General features: G+C 43.0%; 1 protein-coding gene across 3 annotated transcripts in view; it reads right to left on the bottom strand.

The window, feature by feature from the left end:
• The window catches only part of NMT2 (N-myristoyltransferase 2), a 74,533-nt gene that overhangs the window by 45,138 nt on the left and 5,379 nt on the right, over positions 1-24,016 (bottom strand). The window lies entirely within an intron of this gene.

Genomic DNA, 24,016 nt, shown 5'->3' on the forward strand with positions numbered 1-24,016 from the left:
CTCACCAACATTTTTTTCTGAAGTAATCTCCACACCCAGCATGGGGCTCAAACTCACGACCCCGAGATCAAGAGCTGCATGCTCAGGGCACCTGGGTGGCTCAGTGGGTTAAGCATCTGACTCTTGATCTCAGCTCAGGTCTTAATTTCAGGGTTGTGAGTTCAAGCCCCACACTGGGCTCCTCGGTGAAGCCTACTTTATAAAAGAGGAAAAAAAAAGCAGGGAGGGGGGTGGTTGCATGCTCTACTGACAGCCAGCCACTCTCTTTACCAGTATTTCTGAATCTCCTCCCCCACGGGCACTGGAAAGTACCACACATATACATACATCCCCATCTCCTGGAAACTGATGTGCGAATAGGCAGTTCACTCAGCCAATGGGAAGTTAGAACAAGTGACAGGTGTCACTCCCGGGGGAAAGGTGGAGAGTCATTACACTTTCCTCTTTGCTGACTTCACCCTCCCGCCAAGCCCTGCAGCCCTGACACAGGAGCGGATGGAGCCTCCTACCTAAGCGACACCCCTGATACCTCTAAGGAGTGGGGGACCCTGCCTGCACGCACACAGTGTGGGTGGGAGACAAACCTTTGACGACCTACACAACAGAACTGTGAGCTTTTTTTAAATTTTAACCCACAGGATACCTCAGAGTATCCTAATTGATAACAAAGCCTTATCACCCAATAGCAAGGTCATAAAGGGACTCTTCTTTCCTTCAGTTATTATGTATTAAAATCATAAACTTTTCCATTTAAAATTGACAATTCACTCCTCTGTAAAGTTGAAATATAAAAGGTATCTCCCAACGTTTAAAAAAAAAATCACCCCCCAAAAAGAGAAAGGTGGGGGGCCTGGGTGGCTCAGTCAGTTAAGCGTCCGACTTCAGCTCAGGTCAGGATCTCGCGGTTTGTGAGTTTGAGCCCCACAGTGGGCTCTGTGGTGACAGCTCAGAGCCTGGGGTCTGCTTTGGATTCTGTGTCTCCCTCTCTGCCCCTCCCCCACTCCACACTCTGTCTCTCAAAAATGAGTAAATGTTAAAAAAATTTTTTAAAAATTTTTAGAAACATACATAAATAAAAGGTACCTTCCATAGTGAGAAAAACTATTGAAGAGACAGTGCTTGAGATGCAGACTCATAGCTCCCTGTTCCTGATCCTGAAATAGAAAGCAGTGCGCATTTTTGGAGACAACATGAAGACCCAGCCAAACGACAGCCAAGTGGTCTAAAAACAGTCACGCGTTCCTACCCCAAAATGAGTGGTTTATTTTCATCACATTTGTACTATTGTGATGTTTATATTTCAAATCATCTGGTGGCTAAAGACAACCATAAATATCTGACTAGCAACTGGGCTTAAACACATCAGAGCCACATACTGGCGCAGGAAGTATGCTGCGGGTAAGTATGGTTTTGCGAATTCTCTGATTTGGGAGTCTGAAAATTCCAGGAATGTCCCTGCGTAGAGAGGGTATGGCTGGCACCTTTGTAGAGTGGTCAACTTGCTGAACTGTGACTGTGTGGTTTATGGATGTACCACATCGTGGGGGGGGGGGGGGGGCGTGTAACAGATGAAAGCTATTCACATTTGTATCCCTAAGGTCTGTGACGCTCTAATGCCTGACAGTAGATTTTCATGACCAATGCTTGTTGAATCAATGAGTGAATAATTCTGGCTCTTGAGATCACTCTAATCACCTATTGCCAGGTGTTAAAAAACTCTGAAAGCTACAGTTCTCCTACCTACAGGGTAAACTTACTATTGAGAAGAAAAGCTGGTAAATGCAAATAAAAAGGGCCAGCCAAATGTCCGAGGCCAGATACTCCCTTAACATGCTCTGGGCTTCTGTATCAGGCTTGCCTCTGACATGAGCCAGCAGCCAGGAACCAGAAGCTTGACTATACTAGTCCCGCCCAACCCAGAAGCACATTATGTATAAAAGATCAGTAAAACCCAAGCTGGATGCTCTCAGCTTTGGACGTGAGTCTGCTGGGCTGGCAGCAGTGCGAAATAAACAGTCTTTTCTGGTTCCCCAAGAGCTTGACGCTTGTCTCTTCCTGGGTGCCGAGTATCTGCTGTAACACTATAGCCTATCATCACGTCTTTATTGTGCATCTACTATGTGCTCAATACTTTGTTGGATGCAGGGGGTGGGGGGTGGTAACTAAAGTCATCAAGACATGCCCTTGGCTTCCCAATCCAGGGAATTATCCCTGTCCTGCCTCAATTCTTTTACTCTGCTGGTTATGGCTTTTCTGGAAACCACTGGGAGCCTCTTCTGTCTAATACACCTACTTTAAAGTATCTCCAAATCTCTAAAATGCTTTAATCCAGAGGGACAGAGAGTGAGAGATTACAACTAGTCTGAATGCCTGCCTACCCAATTGGACGGAAATTTCTCCACCAATGAAGAATCCAGAAATTTTTGTCCTGAGTGTCAATTTTGTTCTATAAAAGATAAATTAGGGGCACCTGGGTGGCTCAGTCGGTTAAGTATCTAACTTCAGCTCCGGTCATGACTTCGCAGTCCCTGAGTTCGAGCCCTGTGTCAGGCTCTGTGCTGACAGCTCGGAGCCTGGAACCTGCTTCACATTCTTTGTCTCCTTCTCTCTCTCTGCCTACCCCCCACCAAAAGTAAATAAACATTAAAAAAAGTTTTTTTTAAATTATACTTATTGTGGTAGAATGGAGAAACGGCAATCATTTTTGTTAACTCTAGCTCACCAAGAATTTTTTTTCCCCCTTTTCCTCTCCTTCTCACTAAATTAGCCATCCCCTCCTCCAAACTCCCAGACGGATCTGATGGCAGTGACACAGTGATAAGCAGCAGAACTTCCTCACCCCTCAATGAGGAAGAACTACTTTTCCACTTTCCAGAAGCCTCTGGCAGATTACGGTTTGGAGAGGAGAACTGACAGGCATACAGCTTCACACTCACAAGGACAACTGTAATCCCCAAAGGTAATAACGAGTGCTGGCAGGCACGTGGACAAAGCCGAACCCTCACTCACTGTTGGCAGAAACGGAAAACAGTCCGGCAGCTTCTCAAAATGCTAACCACTGCCAGGTGGTCCCACTCCTAGGTGTATGCCCGAGAGACGTGAACCAGCCACGCAGACACTTGTCCACGAGCGTTCAGAGAAGCACCATTTGTAATAGCCAACGAGCAGAAAGCCCCCAAACGCCCACCAACTGACAACTGAATAAAGAAGACGTGTTCCATCCATGCAACGGCGTATTTCTCAGCAATGAAAGACGAAACACTGACACGTGGATGGAGCCTGAGAACATCAGGCTAAGGATTCCGTTTGCACAAGATGTGCAGACCAGGCAAATCTATGGAGACAAAACAGATCAGTGGTTGTCAGGGGCTGGGAGGATGAAGAGGGCCGGGGAGTTACAGCTAAGTGACACAGGTTTCTTTTTGGGGTGATGAAAATGTTCTAAAATTGATTGTGGGATAGTTGTACAACCCTGTGAATCTACGAAATGCCACAGAACTGTACACTTGACTTATTTCAAAGTGGGACAGCCCAGGGGCGCCTGGGTGGCTCAGTCGGTTAGGCGTCCGACTTCGGCTCAGGTCACGATCTCACGGTCTGTGAGTTCGAGCCCTGCGTCGGGCTCTGGGCTGATGGCTCAGAGCCTGGAGCCTGCTTCCGATTCTGTGTCTCCCTCTCTCTCTGCCCCTCCCCTGTTCATGCTTTGTCTCTGTCTCAGAAATAAACGTTAAAAAAAAAATTAAAAAAGAAAAAAAAAAGTAGGACAGCCCAGACTGAGCCAGAAAGTCCAGTTAGAGTCCATACTTTTTTTTTTTTAATATTTTATTTTTGAGACAGAGAGAGGGAGGGAGGGAGGGGAGGGGGGAGGGGAGGAGAGGGGGACAAAGGATCCAAAGTGGGCTCTGTGCTGACAGGCTGAGAGCAGCAAGCCTGACGCGGGGCCCTCAACTCACAGACCGTGAGATCGTGACCTGGGCCAAAGAGGGACACTCAACCAACTGAGCCACCAAGGTGCCCCAGAATTGTACACTTTTAATAGGTGAATTGTAGGGTATGTGAAGTATATCTCAACAGAACTGTTAAAAAAAAAAAAAAAAACTGGCAGGTGAAACTCCTGTCGCTGGAGATGTCAGGATGATGTCAAGGCCCACGTAGATCAAGCGTTGCCCGTGGTGGCGTTATCTGTGGTCTGCCTTCTGCAGACCAGGAGGAGTGTGTGACACACAGATGTCATGGCCCCTGGGTAGGAGAGGTGCTGCCGGATCCTCAGAATAATAAAGAAAAAGCCCTTCTCACGAAGACTCTTCTTGGCAGGGCGCCTGGGTGGCTCAGTCAGTTAAGCATCTAACTTTGGCTCAGGTCACGATCTCACGGTTCGTGAGTTTGAGCCCCTCATCAGGCCCTGCACTGACGGTGCAGAGCCTGCTTAGGATTTTCTCTCTCTCTTCCTCTCTCTGCTCTCCCCCACATACTTTCTCTCTCTCAAAATAAATTAATAAACTTAAAAAAAAAAAAAAAGACTCTTCTTGGAAATCCAATGAAGAAAAACGGACTCAGACTCTCAGGGCTTGAGAGTGACCACTGACCCACAGTTTGGCCATGGAACTCACACAGCCCTTTTATAAAGATCTCTCGGTTCTGGGGCACGTGGGTGGCTCAGTTGGTTGAGCGTCCAACTTCGGCTCAAGTCGCGATCTCACGATTCATGAGTTCGAGCCCTGCATCGGGCTCCTCACTGACAGCCTGTCAGCACGGAGACCCGCCTTGGATCCTCTGTCCTCCTCTCCCTCTGCTCCTCCCCTGCTCACACTCTCTGTCTCAAAAAATAAATAAGACTTTTTTTTTTCAATTAAAAACAATATATAAAGATCTCTTGGTTCTTAAAGAACAGAAGCTGCACTTCCTGGGTCCCCAAGAATTCATACAAAAGGTTCACAAAGAATAGCCTCTCCGTTTTCTTACTGCAGGAAGGACAGCTACTTCCGTCTGTGCCTACAGAGAATCCTTGCCATGTTCAAACCCCATTTATCCTTAAAAGGTAAACCAATAAACTCCTTCTCGGCCATAGAAATGGCACATATTTCATAAGCATAGCCAGCCAAGTCTCTTCAAGGAAATCTTCAAGGATTCCACAGACAGGACTTACTGGAACGAACAGGGCAATACGGCCACGCAAACGCTCTGCAGATGCTCCAGGAGAAACAAGTGAGGCAGAGGTTGCTAGCGACCACAAGATCCATCTTGCCTCTTCTCAAGCTCACAACCAGACTACATCTCGCAGCTCACTCACAGGCAGGTATGGCCATGTGACTAAGTTCTGGCCAGTGGGATGGGAGTGGGAGGGGGGTTCCGCCCCTCCCTGCTGGCCCAGAGACCCCCTTGGGTGTTCTCCCTTCCCACGTGCCGATGGGACGTGGGTGTAGGATGAGACAACAGAGGATGGGAGAGCCATGTGATGGCAGAATTCTAGGCTCTGGCTGGCAGAACGAAGGAGACTCTTCTTGCCGCCCATCTGAACACCTGCCCGCGGCTGTCACGGGAATAAGGAAACTTCGGTTGCACGGAGCAAATTACACAATAGGGTCTAGTTGACATAGCAGTTTAGCCTATCATAACTAATACATTAATTTTAAGAAAGACATCAAAGGAACTAATTTAGGCTTTGTGAATCCCCGAAATAACAATTTTAGGTTTCACAGGATTCCACTAGAAATCACTGAGCTCCTCCCCGCAAAAACCATTAGTAGTTTGATATTTTAGTTATTTTATAAATTCTTCCCCTTGATTTACTATTTCTGCACAGAAAACGATGGGATTATCGGTATGCTTGGTTGTACTTTCATGCATTTTCTAAATCATCTATAATAATTACAATGCCTAAGACGGTCAAGAACAAAGGCTCTGGAAAAGGACTCAAGATGGCAGCATAAGAAGATACGGAGCCCAGGAGGAGTCCCACTGACACAACAAATCTTCATCTACATACAGAAGGAGACCTAGAAACTGGACAGAGAACCCACCACAACAGCGATGGCACGAAGATGGGTAGAAGGGGTAGAGATACGGTCTCAGTAAGGGGGAAAAAACCCCACACCCCCAGCCATGGAGCTCCACAGTCAGAAGGGGCCTTAACAGTAAGAAAATTTTCTCTAAGGAGCAAGAGATTTGAGCTCCAAACCAGGCATGCCAACACTTAGATCCTGCACAGGAGCAAGAAGCCCCTAAAACCCTTGGCTTTGAGGAGCACTTGGGTGACTCAGTCAGGTAAGCGTCTGACTTCGGCTCAGGTCATGATCTCGCAGTTTGTTGGTCTGAGTCCCACATGGGGCTCTGGTGACAGCTCAGAGCCTGGGGCCTGCTTCAGATTCTTAGTCTCCCCCTCTCTCTGCCCCTCCCCTGCTGGCACTCTGTCTCTCAAAAATAAATAAACGTTAAAAAAAATTTTTTTTTAATACCTGGCTTTGAAAACCAATAGGGAGTAAATTCAGGAAAACTATACAACTTTAGGGAAAGAAAAACCCACTCTTAGAGGGCTTACGCATAGACTCACTAGACCTGGAAATGAGTACAAAGGCTCTAGAATGAAAAGTGCATAGATTATAGGTAAAGGAGACTCATTTACTAATCTTGAGGGCTTCCAAGGTAGGCAGGAGGCAGCTGGGCCCCTCCACTGGTATTAGCCATTTTGCTGCCCCATTCAGCTCTGCTGATCCTCGCACTAGCAGGCGCCATTTTGAAACTGTTCCTGTGGACTGCTAAGGCCAGGAGGCATGTTCTGCTAAGAGCCCTGCACAATCCCATTCCTCCTCAAACCCCGCAGCCCAGAGGCTGCTATCCCTAGCGTACCTGCAGCAGTCCCAGGCTGCAGGCCAGCCCTGCCCAGCAGCAAGCCCCCTGCAGTGGAGGCCTGGCCACAACAGAGGGGCACATGCAGCCCACACACAGAACACACCTGGAGCAGCTGGCTCTGGTGGTGAGGGGGACCGAGCTTCTAGACCCCACAGGACATCTCCTATGAAAGGACATTCTTTCAAGACCAAGAGACATAGTTGAATTACCTCATACACAGAAACAAACACAGAGTTAGGCAAAATTAAAAATAAAAATTTTTTTAACGTTTATTTTTTGAGAGACAGAGACAGAGCATGAGCTGGGGAGGGGACAGAGAGAAGGGGGTTCACAGATTCTGAACCAGGCTCCAGGCTCCGAGCTGTCAGCACAGAGCCTGATGCGGGGCTCAAACTCATGAACCGTGAGATCATGACCTGAGCTGAAGTTGGATGCTTAACCAACTGAGACACCCAGGCGCCCCCAGAGTCAGGCAAAATTAAGATACAGAACAATATGTTCCAAACAGAAGAAAAAGACAAGGCCTCAAAAAAGAACTAAATGAAATGGAAGTAAGCATTCTTCCTGAAAGAGTTCAAAGTAATGGTTATAAAGATGCCCAATGGACTTGAGAGAACAATGGGTGAATACAGTGAGAATGTCAACAAAAACATAGAAAATATAAGAAAGAACCAGTCAGAGCCGAAGAATACAATTAACTGAAATGAAAAACACACTAGCAGGAATCAACAGCAGATTGGGGGACACAGAACAGATCAGCGATCTGGAAGCCTGGGTAATGGAAATCACCCAAACTGAACAACAAAAAGAAAAAAGAATTTTAAAAAATTAAGATAGTTTAAGGAACCTCTAGGACATCAACATCAAGCATGTTAACATTCACATTATAGGGGTTCCAGAAGGAGAAAAGAAAGAGAAAGGGGCAGAATACTCACCTGAAAAATAACAGGTGAAAATTTCCCCAACCTGGTAAAGGAAACAGACATCCAGGTCCAGGAAGCACAGAGAGTTCGAAAAAAGATAAACCCAAAGAGATCCACAATAAGACACATTATAATTAAAGTGCCAAAAATTAAAGAGAGAATCTTAAAAGCATCAAGAGAAAATCAACTAGTTACATATAAAGGAACCCCCATAAGACCACAAGCTGATTTTTTGACGTAAACTTTGCAGGCCAGAGAGAAGTGTCATGATATAGTCAAAATGCTGAAAGGAAAAAAACTTAAACCAAGAACACTCTATCCAGCAAGATTATCATTCAGAACTAAAGGGGAGATAAAGGGTTTCCCAGAGAAGCAAAAGCTAAAGCAGTTCACCCACAGTAAATAGCTTTATAAGAAATATTAAAGGGACTGCTTTAAGTAAAAATGAAAAAGCCATAATTAGAAAAAAATCTCACTGCTAAAGGAAAGCTTATAGTAGGATATGCAACCCAGAAGGTAGCGGAGGCCAATCACTCACAAAGTAGTCTGAAGATTAGGAGACAAAAGCAAAAAAATCAATTAAATCTACAAGAATTAGTTAAGAAACACACAAAATAAAAAGATGCAAAATATGGCACCGAACACATAAAAGGGGGTGGCGAGGGCGTTAAAATATAGAATGCATGTGAACTTAAACAAACACCAACTTAAAATAGACTGCTATGCACATAGGTTGTTATATATGAACTTCACAGTAACCACTAACCAAAAACCTGTAATAAATATCCAAAAAATAAAGAGAAAAGAATTCCAAACATAACACTAAAGAAAAACCACAAAGAAGAGAACAAAGAACTACAAAAACAACCAGCAAACAGTAAACAAAACAGCAATAAATATACCCCTATTGATAATTACTTGAAATGTAAATGGACTAAATGCTCCAGGAAAAAAGACACAGGATGACTGAATGGAAAATAAACAAACAAACAAACAAACAGACCCATCTGCATGCTGCCTACATGAGACTCACTTCAGACCTAAAAGCACACACAGACCAAAAGTGAAGGGATAGTTAAAGACAGTCCATGCAAATAGAAACAAAAATAAAGCTGGGGTAGCAACAGATATCAGACAGAATATACTTTAAATTCTTAAAAAATGTTTATTCATTTATTGTGAGAAAGAGAGAGAGACAGCATAAGCGGGGAAGAGACAGAGAGAGAGAGAGAGAGAGAGAGACAGAGACAGAGACAGAGAATATCCCAAGTAGGGATATCAGCACAGAGCCCGATGTAGGACTCAATCTCGTGAACTGCGAGATCATGACCTAAGCCAGAATTGAGAGTCAGTTGCATGACTGACTGAGCCCCCCCAGGTGCCCCAGACAGAATATACTTTAAAACAAAGTCTATATCATGAGACAAGGGAGGGCATTACATAATGATAAAAGGAGCAATCCAACAAAAGATTTAACATTTGTAAATATCTATGCATCCAACAATGGAGCATCGAAATACACAAAGCAGGTGTTAATAAATAGGGAGAAACTGCCAGTAATACATTAACCGTAGGGGACTTTACATCCCACTTAGATCATCCAGACAGAAAACTAATAAGGAAACAGTGGCCTTAAACCACATGTTAGACCAGATGGACTTAACAGATATACACAGAGTCTTCCATCCAAAAACAGCAGAATACATATTTCTTCTCAAGTATATGTGGAATGTTCTCTAGGAGAGATACAGGCTGCTAGGCCACAAACAAGTCTCAGTAAATTTAAGAAGATTCAAACCATATCAAGCATCTTTTCCAACCACAACAGTCTAAAACTGGAGACCAACTACCAGGAGAAAACTGGAAAAAAAATAAAACAAAAACCAAACACACACACACAAAAAACCACATACATGCAGAGACAAAATAACATGCTACTGAACAACCAATGGGTCAGCAATAACAACAAAAAACAACAAAGAAGAAATTTTTTTAAATGCCTTGAGATAAATGAAAATGAAAATACAATACTCCAAAATCTATGGGACGTAGCAAAAGCATTTTTAAGAGGGAAGTTTAGAGTAATACAAGTCCTTTTCAAGAAAGAAGAAAAATCTCGAATAAACAATCTAATCTTACACCTAAAGGAACTAGAAAAAGAAGAACAAACAAAACCCTAAGTTAGAAAGGAGGAAATAATAAAGATCAGAGCAGAAATAAATTAATTAGAGACTAAAATAACAAAGAAAGGGTTAGTGAAACTAAGAACTCATTCTTTGAAAAGATAAACCTCTGGAAAGACTGATCTAGAAAAAAAGAGGACTCGGGGTACCTGGGTGGCTCAGTGAGTTAAGTGTCTGACTTTGGCTCAGGTCATGATCTCGCGGTTCTGAGTTTGAGCCCCGTGCAGACTCTGTGCTGACAGCCAAGAACCTGGAGCCTGCTGTGGTTTCTGTGTCTCCCACTCTCTGCCCCCCACCCCCCAACTCATGCTGTCTCTGTCTCTCTCTCTCAAAAATAAACATTTAAAAAAAAAGAAAAAGAGAGGACTCAAATAAATACAAAATGAACGAAGTTATAATTGATACAACAGAAATACAAAGAGTCATAAAAGACTACTATGAACAATTATATATCAATTGGACAACATAGAAGAAATGGATAAATTCCAAAGAACAATCTTCCACGGCTCAATCAAGAAGAAATAGAAAGTCTGAACAGATCCATTATTAGTAATGAAATTGAGTCAGTAATCAAAAACTCTCACAAACTTCCAGGACCAGACAGTGTCACCGGTGAATTCTACCAAACATTTAAAGAAGAGTTAATATCTGTTCTAAAACTACTCCAAAAACTAAGAGGAGGGAAGGAATGCTTCCAAGCTCATTCTATGATGCCAGCATTACCCTGATACCAAAACCAAACATACACAATACAAAAACAGAAAATTACAGGCCAATATCCCTGATAGAGACAGAGGCAAAAATCCTCGATAAAATATTAGCAAACTGAATTCAACAATCCATTAAAAGGATCATGCAGAATGATCAAGTGAGATTTATTCCTGGGATGCAAGGATGGTTCAATATTCACAAATCGATTCAATGTGATACAGCACATTAACAAAACAAAGAATAAGAAATCATTTGACCATCTCAACAGATACAGAAAGAGCATTTGACAAAATGCAACACATATTTAGTATAAAAACTCAATAAAGTGGGTACAGAGAGAATTTATCTCAACATAGCAAAGACTATATATGATAAACCCACAGCTAATATCATACTCAACAGTGAAAAAAGTTGAGAGAAACTTTTCCTTCAAGATCAAGAACAAGACAAGGAGGCCCACTCTTACCACTTTTATTCAATATAGTACTGGAATCCCAGTCACGGTAATTAGGTGAGGAATAAAAATTAGAAGGATGCAAATCGGAAAGGAAGAAGTAAAACTGTCATTATTTATAGATAACATTATACTATACATAAAAAACCTTAGTCTCCGCTCCAAAGCTAATACAACTAATAAATGAATTTGGTAATGTTCCAGGGTACAAAATTAACATACAGAAGAAATGCTGCATTTCTGTACACCAGAAACTATGAAAAAGAGAAATTAAGAAAACAATCTCACTTGCAATTGCACCAGAAAGAATAAAATACCTAGTAATAAATTTAACCAAGGAGGTAAAAGATCTATACTCTAAAAACTATAAGGCATTAATGAAACAGATTGAAGAGGATACACATAAATAAAAAAGATATACCATGCTCATGGGTTAGAAGAATTAATATTGTTAAAATGTCCATACTGCCCAAAGCATCTGTAGATTCAATGCAATCCCTGTCAAAATACCAATGGCATTTTTCACAGAACTAGAACAAATACTCCTAGAATTTGTAGGAACCACAAAAGACCCCAAATATCCAAAGCAACCTCAAGAAAGAACAAAGCTGCAGGATTCACACTCCTGGATTTCAAATTATACTATAAAACTACTGTATCACTACAGTATGGCATTGGCACAAAAACAGATACAGAGATCAAGGAACAGAATAAAGAGCCCAGAAATAAGCCCAGGCTTATATGGTCAATTAATCTACCACTAAGGAGGCAAGAAAATACAATGAAGAAAAGACAGTTTCTTCAATAAATGGTATTGGGAAAAACTGGATAGCTACATGCAAAAGAACAAAACTGTACCACTTTCTTACACCATATATGAAATACAAAATACGAAAATAAACTAGAAGTGAATTAAAGACCTAAATAGAAGACCAGAAACCACAAAACTCCCAGAAGAAAACACAGGCAGTAAGCTCTTTGACACTGGTCCTAACAACATCATTTTTTGATCTCTCTCCTCAGGCAAGGCTAACTAAAGCAAAAATAAACAAATGGAACTATATCAAACTTGAAAAGCTTTTGCACAGCAAAGAAAACCATCAACAAAAGGCAACCTACTGAATGGGAGAAGATATTCACAAATGATAGAGCTGAGAAGGAGTTAATATATAAATATGTTAAAATACATAAAGAACTCATACAACTCAATATAATAAAAATAATCCAATTTAAAAAATGGGCAGAGGACCTGAATAGACATTTCTCCAAAGAAGACATCCAGATGGCCAACAGACACATGAAAAGATGCTCAACATCACTCTTCGTTAGGAAAATGCAAATCAGAACCACAGTGAGGTATCACCTCACACCTGTCTGAGGGGCTATTCTTAAAAAGATAAGAAATAACAAGTGTTGATGAGGATGTGGAGAAAAGGGAACCCTCATGCACTGTTGGTGGGAATGTAAATCGGTGAAGCCAATGTGGAAAAGAGTATGGGGTTTTCTCAAAAAGTTAAAAATAAAACTACCATATGATCTGCTAATTCCATTTCTAGGTATTTATCCAAAAAAACAAAAAACAAAAAAAAACCAAACCACCACTAATTCAGAAAGATATCTGCACCCCTATGTTTACTGTAGCATTTTATATATCATAGCCAAGATATGGAAGTGACTATATATATATACACACACACACACACACACACACATCACACACACATTACACACACATTACACACACATTACACACACAGATACATACACTCCATGGATTATTACTCAGCCATAAAAAAGGATGAAATCTTGCCATTTGTGACAGGGCAGATGGACCTAGAGGGTATTACATTAAGTGAAAGAAGTCAGACAGAGAAAGACAAGTTCTGTACGTTTTATATGTGGAATCTAAAAAACAAAACAAATGAACAAATAAAACAGAAACAGATGCATAGATACAGAGAATAAACTGATGGTTGACAAAGAGGAAGTAGGTAGGGGGATGGCCAAAATAGGGAAAGGGGATTAAGAGGTACAATCTTCCAGTTATACATAAGGCATGGGGATGTAATGTACAGCACAGGGAACATAGTCAATTATATCGTAACAACTTTATATGGTGACAGATGGTGACTAGATTTACTGTGGTGACCATTTTGTAATGTATTTAAATATTGACTCGTTATGTTGTATGTGAAGTATTCTTCAATAAAAAGGAAATAAATATAATCACTGAAAAAAAATAATCACAATGCCTTTACAAAGGAAACATTTAAAAAATACCACAGAGCTCAATAACAGACAAAGAGATCAATGAAATAGCATAGGCAGACCAGTAACAACCCATGATGTACAGGAACCTGCTATATGACAATGATCACATCACCAACAACTGAAGAAGAAATGAACTTTCAGTAAATAGTATCAGGAAAACTGACTTCCTTTGTGGAGAAAACTAAAATTAGTTTTCTACTTCCCACAAACTACAAAAATAAATTTTAGGGGCGCTTGGTTGGCTCTGTCAGTTAAGCATCTGACTCTTGATTTCAGCTCAGATCACGGTCTCGTGGTTTGCGGGACTGAGCCCCGCATCAGGCTCTGCGCTGACAGCACGGAGCCTGCCTGGGATTTTCTCTCTTCTTCTCTCTCTCTGCCCCTCCCCTGCGCTCGCTCTCTCTCTTTCTCTCAAAAGAAATATACTTCAAAAAAAATAAATAAATGTTAAATGAGTTAAAGACCCAAAGTTAGAAAATATAACTTTAAAACTGAAGGCGGTGATATTTGTCAGTGTAGTTAACATCCACCCAGGGCCTAGGATGGTGTCTGGAATATAGTAGGTGCTCGAGTAAACACCTGTTGAATGAAAAACTGAAAGAATAAGATAACAGCTTCCTAACATCAGTGAAGGAAATCATTCCTTACGCAAGGACTCAAAAAAACAAACCACAAATAAAAGGCAATAACTTGACTACATCGGAGTTAAATATTTTGTGGCAAACCCATTATAAATAAAAATGTTAAACTACATAACGAGGCAAGATATTCATAAGGCACATGATAAAATACTACCAATGGTCAGAATCCACAAAAAGCTCTTTTGGCCTTCCCATTTTCTCTCCAGCACAGCAGAGAGAAAACACAACATCCAGGCTAGGATTGCAGGCACTAGCTAGGGGTCTGACCACCTGGTTCTTAATTCTGGCTCCACTACTTTCTAGCTGTGTGACTTGGAATATATTGCTTAACCTGTCTGTGCTTCAGTTTCCACAGCCGTAAAAGGATGGAGTTTTGAACAGACAGGAAGAATTGCAAGAAGAAAACGAATTAATACATGTACGAACTTAGTACGGTAGATGGCACATAGAAATCACTCAGTGTTAACTATCTTTATGATTGCCCTGCTTTACCTCTTCTCGTAACTTACCGGTAGCTAAAATTGTGCTATGTATTTATTATTCTTCCTCTAACTAGTGCATAGGATGCACAAAACAGCATTTCCCTTTGTATTTTTGGCGCCTAAAGGAGTGTCTGACATACAAAAGATCCTCAATAAATATTTGCTGTGTGAATGAGAAATCAATTTAAAAAATCAATAAGAAAGAGACAAAAGACTGACAGAAGAATGGGCTGTGAGTAAGCCCTTCACAAAAGAGGAATCTCTAACCACCAAAAAAGTCATAACAAGATGCTCCATCCACCTCCCTGGCAGGAAGGAACATGAAAACAAAACCGCCTCAGATTCTACTCTTCATCTGCTGATTTGTTTAACATTTGCAAGTCTAACAATGTCAGAAGGATGGGAGGTAAAGGAACGCCCGTATAACCACTGGTGAAACGTGAACGGACAAAGCCACTCTGGAGAACAATCTAGCGCTGGCTGCCATCCTCGACCCCACCAGCCACGGCAGCAGCTCTGTGGGGCACTCACTGTGCCAGGTGCTGTGCTGACCACACACCTCACAGATGTCAACCTTGTGCACAGTCACAACTTGTAAGGCAAGTGCTATTATTCTGATCTTCTCGTCTTACAGAAGAGGAAACTGAAATCCAAAGAGATGAAGGAACCTGATGAAAGTTGCAAGAAGAAGGGCCAGGACGCAAGTCCAGCCGGTCTGGGCTCCAGAGCCCACGCAATTACTACACCATAACGCCTCTCCTCCATGCATCTCCGCTGGCTGAACATCTTTTTAGATATACACTGGCAATATTTAGGTCTTCGTTTGTCAACTGCCTATTCGTGATCTTTGAACATTTTTTTCAGCCTCTTGGTTTTTCAATGAATTATAACAGATGTTTAGTGCTGTGTGTACGTTATGTTCAGGATGCCAAATCCCATGCCTAGATGGAAAGGCACTACAGGGGACAATGCATGAGGAGGTTTGGATGCAGGTTAGGAACGGTACAAGTAACCCACAGGTGCTTAGCAGTGCCCTGCAGACAGAGAATTCGCACCCGCAGCTGTGGGAAGTCGGCCGAGGTAGAGTCAAATCCTTTGGGTGCGCTGGCCTCAAGCCTCTCCTCATGCTGGATCGGGACAGCCATCTCCAATGTTGATCATGTGGCCACCCAGTTCAATAATGGATTTGACCCACGGTTCAGATTCAAGAGTCAGTCTGTTCTGGTCAGCGGCTCATTCGTGCAGTTCCAAGAATGACTCCTTTACCCTTTTTCTTCCCGAGTGTAACACTCAGTCCAGAGCGAGGTGTCACCACCCTTCCAGCTGCCACCAAGTGGCTGTGTTATCGCCTGACCTGAAGATTTCAGCCACCTCATCAGTTAGGTGGCTTCGTGCCTTTTTCAGCACATTCCTTCTCCTCATGGGGCTGATGCGGGAAATATATGTCCGAGGCTCTCCAAAGCGGCGTTATCTCCAATCAAGCAGTAAATCACGGACCTGCCTTTGGAAGGCTCAGAGCTCAGAGATGCCCCCCCAAGTTTATGGCCAGTGAAGGTCAGAGATCATTATAAAGGTCAGCCAAGGGGGCTGCAGCTGGGTAGAGGTCACAGTGGGACCGGCCAACAATGTCAATGTTTACGCAGGTGTTAGGAGGAGGGCAGTGACTTCAGTAAGCCCTAGATTCAACCCAGGCCCAGTTGGGGTAGAAGCAGCTGGATGACTCCTTTGCTCGCTCCTGGTCTACCGTTTGCTAAACAATCCCCCTTTTTGAGATATCTGCTTGCTTCCAAATTTTTTAGTCTTTCAACTCTTACCATAATGTAAATGTGGGAAAATGTGTCCTCATTAGCGTTCTCTGGCCATAATCATTTCCTTATTATCAAACAATTCTGGTGCCTACTTCCTATAAAACCCAATTCTGGTAAGAGTTAATGTGAATTATAATAAAATTTTACCAATATGCATTAGCAAGAAACTAGTCTAGTGTGATTTACAGTTTGTGAAGTTAAGGCCTGTCTGCAGACAGTCCAAGATCAGAGTAAGGGAAAAAATATTTAAAATGCAAAATGAAATTTTTAAATATATCTTTAAGTTTATTGCATAAATTAAAAGACAAAGTACAAATTGTTCACCTATTCAACAAATTTCTTTTTGTTTTTAAAGTTTTTATTTATTTATTTTGGGTGGGGGAGCAGAGAAAAAGGGAGAGAGAATCTGCGTTGTCAGCACAGAGCCAGATGCAGGACTCGAACTCACAAACCATATAATGACCTGAGCTGAAATCAAGAGTCGGATGCTTAACCCACTGAGCCACCCAGGTGCCCCTCAACAAACAAATTTCTCAAATGCTTACCTCTTTGTCTCTTGGCCAAAACTGTTCCTAAAGATGAAATGATGAACATAAGTGGAAAAAAATTTTTAAAAGGCATGAGGTAGTCGGCAGAGTGTATCCCTCAAGATAGTCCAACTTAGTGAAAAATTACCTATTTCCTATGACCTTCTCTCACTCATGCTCACGGTATTTTTCTGAAAGAATAACTGATATGGGGCGCCTGGGTGGCTCAGTCAGTTGAGCACCTGACTTCAGCTCAGGTCATGATCTCATGGTTCGTGAGTTCGAGCCCCCTGTAGGACTCTGTGCCGACAGCTCAGAGTCCGGAGCCTGCTTCTGATCTGTGACTCCCTCTCTCTGCCCCTCCCTGCCCTCTCCCTGCCTCACACCCTGCCTCTCTCTCTCTCATAAAAAAATTAAAAATAGAAAAATTAAAAAAAGAATAACTGATATACAGCAGCTCCTACTTACATGACTTTTCCCATTTCTGGGCCTTTCAGAGGCAGATATAGTTAACAAGCCATAAAGAAATCTTGTTCCTGGCTGAGAGTCATTGCCATATTGTATTAGCATTATTATATTTAATATTAATGCATCAGTAAAGTTAATATATCAGTGTGCTTTTCAAATGATATTCCTATTTCTAAATTCCTTTACATATCAGTTTCTTTTTCTTTTTCAATTTTTTAATGTTTATTTATTCTTGAGAGAGAGACTGAGAGAGTGCAAGCAGGAGAGGGGCAGAAAGAGAGAGGGAGACAGAGAATCTGAAAGCAGGCTCAAGCTCTGAGCTGTCAGCACAGAGCCTGACGCGGGGCTCGAACTTGTAAACTGCGAGATCATGACCTGAGCTGAAGTTGGATGCTTAACGGACTAGGCCACCCAGGCGCCCCACACAGTTTTGTTTTCTACCTCTTTTCTGTATCCTAATGCTGATCACGGACCTCATCAAATCTCTCATTACAGAAACATTCCATACGTACATGAAATCCTTGTAGTTACAGAGTGTGGCAAAATATTTTGCTCTCTTCCCCCAGAAAAATCCTGTGAAGAAGTGAGGGGCAAGATCTACATGGCTGTGGAGAGAAAACCCGTGTCTGAGGAGTGATGCGGCTGCCATAGCAATAGGTGAGGCCATCACCTGGAATCACAAAAGTGAACTTGGGAGTTCTCAAGCACAGAGGGCTATGCCATCCCCAATCCAGAAGGGAGCTAAAGGTCACAGTCCACTTTGGGCTGGTAGAGGAAAGAGACAAGGAAATTTTTTAAAAGCACAGAGGCACCCCAGAGCTCAGACAAATTAAATTGAGGCTTAGTGACAGAAGTTTCTTGATTTCTGGTTTAATACTAATTTCAATATGCCGCACGGCCTCTCTAATGCTTGTTAGCTAAAAAAGACACTAAAATATTCATTAAGAAATATTTTGGAGGGGCACCTGGGTGGCTCAGTCGGTTGAGTGACCGACTTTGGCTCAGGTCATGATCTCATGGTTTGTGAGTTCGAGCCCCACGTCAGGCTTGGTGCTGACAGCTCAGAGCCTGGAGCCTGCTTCTGATTCTGTGTCTCCCTCTCTCTCTGCCCCTCCCCGACTCAGGCGCTGTCTCTCTCTGCCTCAGAAATAAAAAAAACATTAAAAAAAAATTTAAAAAAAAAAGAAATATTTTGGAGAAGTGATATACATACAAAGATATTAATTTCAGCACTGCTTACTGGCACAAAAAAAAAAAAAAAAAAACAGAAACAACCTCATGATCTATTCACAGGGGACAGATTGATACAACATTCAACTTTTTAGCTTCCCTGTCTTTCTTTCTTTCTTTCTTTCTTTCTTTCTTTCTTTCTTTCTTTCTTAGAGAGAGTGAGCATGCGGGCGGGGGAGAGGAGCAGAGGAAGGGAGCAGAAAGGGGAGGGGAGAGAGAAAGAAAGTGAGAGGGAATCCTGAGAAGGCTCCATGCTCAGCAGGACCCTGGGATCATGACCCGAGCCGAATTCAAGAGTTGGACACACCGACTGAGCCACCCTGAGCCACCCAGGTGCCCCCAACATACAGCCTTTTTAAAAAAAAATTTTTTTTAACGTTTATTTATTTTTGAGACAGAGAAAGACAGAGCATGAACGGGGGAGGGGCAGAGAGAGAGAGAGAGACACAGAATCGGAAGCAGGCTCCAGGCCCCGAGCCGTCAGCATAGAGCCTGACGCGGGGCTCGAATTCACGGACTGTGAGATCGTGACCTGAGCTGAACTCGGACGCTTCACCGACTGAGCCACCCAGGCGCCCCCATACAGCCTTTCAAAAAAAAGAGGTTGGTCAGGGTGCCTGCGTGGGTGGCTCTGTCAGTTGAGTGTCCGACTTCGATTCAGGTCACGATCTCGCGGTCCGTGAGTTCGAGCCCCGCGTCGGGCTCTGTGCTGACAGCCCGGAGCCTGGAGCCCCTTTCAGATTCTGTGTCTCCCTCTCTCTCTGCCCCTCCCTGATCGCGCTCGCTCTCTCTCTGTCTCTCTTGAAAATAAATAAACTTAAAAAATATTGTTTCAAACAATTAAAAAAGAGCTTGGTCTATGTGCTCCGATATCCGTATTTCAGAGATACACCGTGACGTGGAAAACCGAGGTGCGGCAGCGGTCCGGCTCGCCACCATCTGCACAGGCACGTGTAAGCATGCACGCGTGCACACGCACACCCGTGTCCCTGTGTATGTGGGACAGGCATACGCCATCGCAAGGACAGGCCACCGGCCGGCAACAGCAGCTGCTCCTGAAGGGGGACACTCAGTGCTGGGAGAGCGAGACTCCCTTTCTACGGGACGCCCTTTTGTGCCTCTTGGATCTCGCAACCATACGCTCAACGACCTATTCAAAATATTCTTTAATTTAACAAATTAAGGTGGATACGGAGCCACAGCTAATACACCAACGCTGTATTTGTTAGCACACGGGTCGGGCTGTGTCGGGTAACGTCCCAAATCCCAGAGCATCCGGCACAGAAGCTCACTTCTCTCTCGGGAGTCTCCGTGTGCCCCACAAGGACGTTCTGTGACAAGAGGGGCCAGGCTCCCTCTACTTTGTCCTCTGCCAGCCCCAGGACGTCTGCTGGGTTCACCTGTGACTTCCCATCACACACACCGCGGCCGGCGGCAGGGAGGACGGAAACACTCCGGGCGGCAGGAAGGAGACAGAGCTGACTCGGGAGAAGGGGCCCCCTAGCAGCCGCGGACCGAGAGCCCAAGAGCAGACTGAGTGAATGATGATGAGTCTCCACCGAGTCGTAAGATGGAGCGGCCAGTCGTGTCACAGGACCCAGCGAGGGCTATGATGTTCCCGGGACACCCAATGACAGGAATTTCCAGGACAAGAAGAGTAGATTCACATTTTTTAAGATATATACCAAGGAACTGTCTTTTTGCCTAATGACACATTCTGACACTCTCTATTAAAAACGACGTGATGGGGCACCTGGGTGGCTCAGTCAGTTGAGCGTCCGACCTCGGCTCAGGTCAAGATCTCACAGTTTGTGAGTTTGAGTCCCGCAACGGGCCCTGTGCTGACAGCTCAGAGCCTGGAGCCTGCTTCAGATTCTGTGTCTCCCCATCTCTCTGCCCCTCCTCTGCTCATGCTCTGTCTCTCTCTCTCTCAAAAATAAATAAACGTTAAAAAAAAATTTTAAAAACAACAACGATGTGCTTTTGCAAAATCAAGTTTTTTCCAAAGTTTATTTATTTTTGAGAGAGACAGAGAGAGAATATCCCAAGCAGGCTTTGCACTGTCAGCACAGAGCCCAATGCAGGGCTTGAACTCACAAACCGTGAGATCATGACCTGAGCCAAAACCAAGAGTCCAACTGAGCCACCCAGGCAACCTGTGAACTTCATTTGGAAAAAAAAAAATCTCTTCTTTCATTGGTTTTTTTCTTCAGTTTCTACAAAATGTTAATCAACACCCAAAGGATAGTAAACAGCAAGTATCCCTCCCCCATGCCCCAAAAACACCAAATGAAGAAATTATGGGCAATTATCATATTAACTGAATCACCATCATTCTGGGAATGTACTACATGAACTTGAACATGAGTGAACACTGCCGTGGGAATAAAGGAGCCCATATTTCCCCAGTGTGTGTGTGTGTGTGTGTGTGTGTGTGTGTGTGTGTGTGTTTGACGCAGTAACAGAAACACAATGTGCTCACAAAAGAGAAACTGTACAATTAAAATCCCACCTCTGTTTGGGATGCCTGCTGGGTGATGTGTGCATTGGATCTTCTCCTGTGGCTTGAAGAGCTTCCTAACTTACAGCAACTCAAAACACCCACAAAAGCACTACCCTCTCAAGTGTCAAACCAGCCGGGCTGTGGGGTGGGAACCAGTGTGAACCAGAGGGAACCAGCAGGCTCAAGTGGATTCCTCCAGCAGTGCTGTCCACGGGAGCTGCTCAACACCAGACTCCCGAACACGTTTTGCTTCTTCTAGTAAACTGACTATGGAGGCTTGACCCATCGCAGTGCTGGGAGGCAGAGGGCACCAGGGGAAGGATGCTGGCCTGCAGGAGGCCATGGGGGGGCAACTACAGAATTTGGTCCAGAAGGGAGAGGAGATAGCCATGAAACAGGAAGAGAAGAAAAAAGATCTCACTGCAAATTACACTGATGCTATAATTAAAATTAGTCCTTTAACGGGCTTGAAGAGAAATTCAAGAGGGCTCTCTGTAATCAAGCTGCAAAATTTTTTTAAACGAGGAAATGCATTCATTTATTTTTAAACTCACTGACATTTACTGTGCTCATTACACTTGAGAAAAGTGACTGAAGAGGTGCTCAGGTTGGTAATCTCTGACCTCCAGGGAGATAAGCGTGAAACACTATCAAACAAATCACTACTTTATTGATTTACGGTCCATGCAGTTTAGTGCACAGGCGAGAGTTTACAGTCACATGGCAAGAGGCCCAACACCTACATCTGAATCTGAAATGTGGCCTGCACAAGTTACATAAACTTGGGAAAGCCCCCTTCTCCTCATCTGTTGCTACAAAGGTTCAACAAGAAAAATGTATACACGAAGTAAGAACATACCAGAAGTTCAAAAAATTAGCAATTATTTTACACACCGGATCCTCTGCAGCACAGAACCCAACAGAGAATTCTACATCTCAAGTCCTTTCAATGAGAATTAGGAGAAAAAAAAAATCCTTCACATATTCCTAATGCACATAGGGGGAAACTTTTTAAATTAGAAATTAATTTGTCAAGGGGGATTAAGAACCACTGAATCCATTTGATAAATCTTTGTTAGGCCGCCAGTATGTTCAGTGCACCAGATACGGCAAAAATCAGAGCCTGCAAGCACGGCGTCCGTGCCCAGCCTACTGGTGAGCAGACAGGTGGACACACGTTCATGTTCTGCAGACATGTTTGGAGGTGTCAGCCTTGTTTATGATCTCCTTTTCTGAAAAGGACCACAGATCTCACTGCGGCAGGAAGGGCTGTAGGGCCTCTGGCAGGGATTATCACCTTCAGTGGAAACCTTAGCCAGACCTTGAACTTGGAGAAGGAGGCAAAGGTGGGAAGATGTAGAGAACACACTCGGGGAGAGAGGACCCCCAAGAACATGTGCGAAGCCCTGGCCCAGGGACGGGCACGGACAGGAAATCAATCCCTTTGGTGAACAGTGATGTCTGATGGCGAATACGTTGTTTTCTGCCCTTACGCTATAATCAAACCTCTCCCCCTCATTATTCACAAAACCCTCAGTCAATGGTGTGCACAACAGCCTTACCTTAGTGGTTCTTGGGGGCAGGGGATGACAGACAACAAAGTGACCCAGGGTCAAAGGTCTGAGGAGAAAATGGAAAGGAGCCTAAAACATTTGTGGAGCTAGTGATGGGCAGGCTGAGGACCGTGAAAGCCTCAGGCTCTAAGAAACCGCAATCATCCTGTCTGAGCTTGAGCCACTGTGTTCAGATATTAAAGAAAAGTGTGATTCTAGGATGTAAAAGGATGCAGAAACCCTCAGGTTATAGAAAGATAGGGGAAAAATCCTAGAAACTTCTAGACTAAAAACAATTCAAAACAAAGAAAGAGTAAGGTTTCCTATACAAGAAAGGGAAGCAGATTGGCAGAGAAATAACATCTGTGCCACTAAATGCCAGATGATAATAAAGCGTTTGTGGAGTTTGGAGAAAAATGATTATTACAGAATTACACGCATGCCCAGACTGTGGTTTATGCATGAGGACAAAAGAAAGACATCTCCAGACATACAAGAATTCAGAAAATATATCATCTGCATACTCTAATAAAAAAAAAAAAATGAGGGGCACCTGCATGGCCCAGTTGGTTGAGCGTCCAACTTCGGCTCAGGTCATATTCTTCACAGTTCATGAGTTCAAGCCTCGCACGGGGCTCTCAGAGAGCCTGCTTTGGATCTTCTGTCTCCCTCTCTCTGCCCCTTCCCCACTCACTCTGTCTCTCTCAAAATAAATAAATAAACTTAAAAAAAATGAAAAAGTACTCAAAAAAAGAAGGTATGGTTTACAAGGAATAGTGATAAGCAACAAAAAAGGAAAGTCTAAGAAGTTTTTGACAATATGGATGTGAGTATAATGTAATAGTTAAAAAAGTTTTAATGGAATATAAGGGCAAAAGTAAAAAAGCTACATGGAATTAAAATTCCAGACTATTCCAACAAAACCTAGAACATGTAAAGGAAAGAAAAGTCAAATATCCTACGCGTTTTGTCTTGGTAGAATATTTTAGATAATGGTTAATTTTTGACATTGATAGAGAAATACCGATAAAAACATACTTGTTCAAAACTTAAAGATCATTCTCAGAGTTTCGAAGAAAAGTAGGGTATAGAGCTAGAAGGAAGAAATGTTGAATATCCAGGAAAGACAACAGAAGAATAAAGAAATATTCTGAGTACCAGAGAAGCTTCAAGAAGTCAAAAGTAGGATATGATCTGAGTTGTCCACAGAAAGGGCCATTTGAATTTAAATTAATTAAAATTAAATAAAATTTAAAATTCAGTTCCTTAGTCACACTAACCACCTTCCAGGTGGCTAGTGACAGCTATTGGACATTCCCATCACTGCAGAAAGTTCTAGCAGACAACACTAATAGTCAGTGAAAAACACAAGGTAACAAATGAGTCCATGTAAAGTTTGATCTCATTTATGTT

The sequence above is a fragment of the Panthera uncia genome, chromosome B4 (genome assembly GCF_023721935.1).
Source record: "Panthera uncia isolate 11264 chromosome B4, Puncia_PCG_1.0, whole genome shotgun sequence".
Taxonomy (NCBI): Eukaryota; Metazoa; Chordata; class Mammalia; order Carnivora; family Felidae; genus Panthera; species Panthera uncia.